Genomic DNA, 5,427 nt, shown 5'->3' on the forward strand with positions numbered 1-5,427 from the left:
TATAATTGGCCAGTCAAATGTGGTGCTGTTAGTATGTCTCTAGCTTTAGTGGTTTGGATGGATGTTTAGGTTGTGGGGAATGTTGTTTTGTGCTACATTCCGAAGCTGGAATTTTAATAATACTGTAGGTACTTGGTTTTGCCGAATTCATATGTGGTGACACAATTAAAATCTAAATAGGAAACAGTCGCGATATAAAGACAAATGACAGACAACTGAGACAGCGCACAACTATAAAACATTGACGAAAACCTAAAACCTTGATATTTGGAATATCATCTCATCTATCATCTTTTGCAAACACAGAAAACCGCCTAAGTTTGCCAAGTAAATAGAAATAAGAAACATACAAAATGGATGCCACTTTTATAGTAAATGTTATCGGGCTGGTTTTGTTAACATGTGGGGGACGAGGTAGCAGGTTAGTTTAATAGAAAAATAAAACATTACTCAAATAACAAGTGATATCTAACCAAGGAAACTAATGTAGGTTAGTTCCTCCAGATTAGATTTATGTTGCCATTGTATTTAACTATAGGTCATTAAAATTAAGATAAGACGATCTATCATCAAGGCGACATAACTTATGTAATAGAATAAGTAGAAAAACGCTTCATCATCATCATCATCAGCCCGTTTCAGTCCACTGCTGGACATAGGCATAGAAAAACGCTTAATAAGTATTTTCATTTTCCTTTTATCCCGTTTTTAGGGTTCCGTACCCAAAGGGTAAAACGGGACCCTATTACTAAGAATTCGCTGTCCGTCCGTCCGTCTGTCCGTCTGTCACCAGGCTGTATCTCACGAACCGTGCGTACAGTTGAAATTTTCACAGATGATGTATTTCTGTTGCCGCTATAACAACAAATACTAAAAACAGAATAAAATAAAGATTTAAATGGGGCTCCCATACAACAAACGTGATTTTTGACCAAAGTTAAGCAACGTCGGGAGTGGTCATTACCTACTTGGATGGGTGCCTCTTTTTTTTTTTGCTTTTTTTTTTGTTTTTTTTTTGCAGTACGGAACCCTTCGTGCGCGAGTCCGACTCGCACTTGCCCGGTTTTTTCGACACGATCCCTAGCGGAAATTACTATAGGTTCTACTTGAAACTAGCGATGTAAGTAGGCATACTTTCTGTAGATATGTCAGCGGCCGATCGTAAGATCAGGCATATCGTGAAATTCCTAGACATATTGTGAAACGTGAAAATCTTTGACTCGTTCCCTGAGTTGACGGAGCCCCGTTATGCGTATGCGGGGCTCCTATTTCTGGACAGTTTGCCCTTCGGGCATCTGAAGCAACCTATCCTACCTATATATTGCTTTAATGTGACTATCGTCAAAACATTACACAGGAACATTACGATCTGCCTGGTCTTACGATCGGCCGCCGACAGATATATCTCGCGTTGATACTATAGATAGAGAGCAGATGATTGCGGTTAACCTGGTCAGCTGAACCGTAAATTGTGTCCCATCGTCCACACTTAGGGTTGCCACATGTCAGGCGATTTCCCCTGACTTATCAGGATTGCAGGCGGACTTGACGAGTATCAGGATTTTTTACAAACTTGGATAGAGGAAAGGGAAGGTTACCCTACTATAGCTACAGTACATTGTGACCAGTTAAGGGCTAGTCTAGTCCGTGTCCCACGAAAGGTTTTGGAATATTAGCTTGAATGATTTTTTAAGACACATCGCTAATGGGTGATGCGTGGACATTTGTCAGGATAATCCAATTTTCTTAAATGTCAACAATATTCACACTGTTCACTGACAATTTGTACACCTTATTCCAATGCCATAAGGTCGATGATGGTTAGTTAATTGCTTTTAATCCTTGTTATGTACCCAGAATTGATAAAAATAGGACGTCCTATAAAACGTACGCCGTTATGGCCTGCAGAGGCAATAGCCCTGAGGCAATAAGTAATGAAATTATGCGAAGGCAACCGGTCGCGATCAGCCGCTATAGTCAGTTTGCGACCTATCATTTACAGGCATCCGATCGAGTTCAGTATAATATCTGTGGCCCTAGTGAAAAAACCGGGCAAGTGCGAGTCGGACTCACGCACGAAGGGTTCCGTGCAATAATGCAAAAAAATGCAAAAAACAAAAACACGGTCACCCATCCAAATACTGACCCCGCCCGACGTTGCTTAACTTCGATCAACAATCACGTTTGTTGTATGGGAGCCCGACTTAAATCTTTATTTTATTCTGTTTTTAGTATTTGTTGTTATAGCGGCAACAGAAATACATCATCTGTGAAAATTTCAACTGACTAGCTATCACGGTTCGTGAGATACAGCCTGGTGACAGACGATCGGACGGACGGACGGACAGCAGAGTCTTAGTAATAGGGTCCCGTTTTACCCTTTGGGTACGGAACCCTAAAAAAATGGTACAACTCTTGCGCAGCTTATTAGGTCGAAAAGCGTATAAGTGTTACGTGGATCTTACGCTCTTTTACAACTGCAATGCCCACAAGTAGACTTGTACTCTTCTTGTATTCACTGGGGCCACAGATATGGTAAAATACTCGTAGGTTTTATTTTTGTTGTTTTTATTTCAATACAAGGTCATGTCAGCAAAAAAAAAAATATATCTCTATAAATATTTACAATTATTAGTTCGTATATAGACAAAAACAAGTAACATGCCTAACGCAGAAGTTGGCAAACTTTTTAGAAGATTTGAGCTAGCCAGAATAGAAATCATGTTGTAGAAAGATCCGCAAATGATGTTTTCAATGGTCTAACGATACTAAATGTATTTTTTGTGTAACTTAATCAATCGTACCTATAAAGAGCCGCAAGCGACACCTGAACTAATGAGTTAAATCGGCTACTCTATAATCTATAATGGACGTATGATATAGGTCAGGCAGTGTCAAGCACGCTGACGAAATGTTTGGTTAACCGTGGTTGTGGTAAGCTATTGTGGTCGTGCGGTTCTTGAATAGCAGTCTCATATGACGCGACTCAAGTATTTGCAGAAGCAGTCGGATTGCGAAACGATTGGATTGACATTTATCTGGTTCCTTTAGCGGTAGGTGTACAGTCAGCAGCAGAAGTTGCTAAGCGGGCGAGGTGTTCACAATTACCTTGACACGCTCTTATTCTCTTAACAATAAAGTCGCGTCATGATCATTTTGAACACCTCACCCGCTTAGCAACTTCTGCTGCTGACTGTATGCTTTAAACTTTCAATTGTTTCATGATGGATTGAGTTTGGCTCTGTCTGGAGTAATTGTAGATTTTAAGTGATTTCACTGAACGGTTCGGGCGCATACTTATGTTTATGTGTCTCGCAAAATGTCTGTCCTCTAAATTACCCTATATTGCAAAAAAATCCCCGACATCACAAAACGATATGCCATTATTTTCTGGTCTTTATCAGCAATTTTATTTCACCAAAATGTCGGTTTCCGAGAGCAAATCCACGAAATGCTTATAGTAAAGAACCCAAATCACTAATTTTGAACAGTTCCCTTGAATCATCCATGATCCCATCATCAGATCGTAACATGATTGGTCCTAAAATGTGAAGGACAACTTTAAAAATGGACAAAATCTCGAGAAATCGGGGATCATAAAAAGGTAAAAAGCTTTAAAGCTATTTTCTGAAGTCGGTTAAACAATGATCCCATTTGCAAAAGAAATATATAAAATCCTTGACTACAAAAAGATTAAATCCTCGCCTCGGAAAATTACAAGATCTAAGACCTAGATCGGAAAACGAGTGGTGACAGAAACGCATGGAAAACGCTCAAGGAAAACCGCCCAGCCATAGCAGGTATAATCTGGTGCTGTGACCGAATTTGATAATTGCTACTTGCTTGGGATTAAACGCTGATCGTTAGTTAAAAATGTTCTAGCAACTTGCCTTGCGGTTTTAACCGACTTCAAAAATGAAGAGGTTCCCAATTTCTCGGGAGATTAGTACTTATATATTTATGACGAAATCGAGACAAAACACACTTACGTTGCGTTGTTTTGCCATAGAATTTCTATGGCTACTATCTCCATCATCAGATTAGCTCGATGGTAACATAATATTGCATTGTCATTGTCACCCAACTCACATAAGTATGTGAAGTTTCAGCTCAATCGAATATAGGAAGATTAGGAAGTGGGTCTAATGACTCTCATTTAGCTTGCAAGATTTGATTACAAACTAAGGGCCCATTTAAAAGACGATGCGAAAACTCTCATGCGAGTTTCATTACATTGCGGGTTTTGATCGGTCGGTTGAATTGGACGTAACTAACAGTCCGCAATGTAACTAAAATCGCATGCGAGTTCGCGCACCGTCTAAATCAGCCTGTACAGACAACAGGACAGGTGAAACTAAATAAAAAATGGTAAAAAGAAGCATTGATAGAACCATAAAGGCCCTTTGAGTACCCAGAGCGTTATATCATTGTTAACAGGATAATTTTATAGGGGACATCATTGGATCAATCAACATTAGTCGTGAGGGGTCCGAATCAGAATACAGCAGAGGGACTACCGCGAACCACGTTCGACGTGTTGCCTTCCTGTCACACTTACCTACGAATTTACAAGTGCGACAAAGAGGCAACACGTCGAACGTGGTTCGCGGTAGGCCCTCAGGGCTCTACATTCAACTAGGGAACAAATCGAATTATTTTAATAAATATTTTTTAAATTCTGATTGACACTGTACCTAAGTAGTAGCTAAGAACACGGACCTATTACGATTTTTTAATAACCAGATAAGAACATGATAGAAACCCGGATTTGGACCTAAGTAAAACGTGCCGTAATCTATGAAAAACAGGCTAATTAGAGGATTACCGAGAGATTACATCAATATTTCGTGAATTTACTAGGTATAGTGACCGTGCTTGTTGGAGGGTCTGCCATCTTGTGACCTGAAACGAAAGCTAAAACAATAGTTGGTGGAAACGTGAAAAATATGGTACTACATAATTAAATTATCTTGTTAATTTATTTGAACTGTCATGGTGATGAAGATCGCCTGAAGGTTATTTCTGTTATTTGTTTTTATCACATACGTACTTTACAGATATAAAAGTATATCAATAGCATACATGTAGGTACATATATGACGGAAAAGATTAAGGACATCCGCACTCGAATTAATTTTATTCAGAAATTCAGAGTTTGAATCTCAAAGGTCATGAAACTAATTCGGATACAGATGTAGTGCATAATTGTTTTCCATCGTATTTTCTCGGAAATGTTCGTATTTGTCATGCTACTAGGCTACTACAGTCAACCTCAGTACTTCTTGTACTTACTTTTGTAGACGCGTTCGTACGTTTCCGTGAAAATACGATGGAGAAGAAAAATACACATCTGTATTCAGCAAGGGCAATTTCGCGTACAAAAAGACAGGTGCCATAAACAATATCTGAATTTATTCTTTGACCATA

Source organism: Cydia fagiglandana, chromosome 21 (assembly GCF_963556715.1).
Source record: "Cydia fagiglandana chromosome 21, ilCydFagi1.1, whole genome shotgun sequence".
Lineage (NCBI taxonomy): Eukaryota > Metazoa > Arthropoda > Insecta > Lepidoptera > Tortricidae > Cydia > Cydia fagiglandana.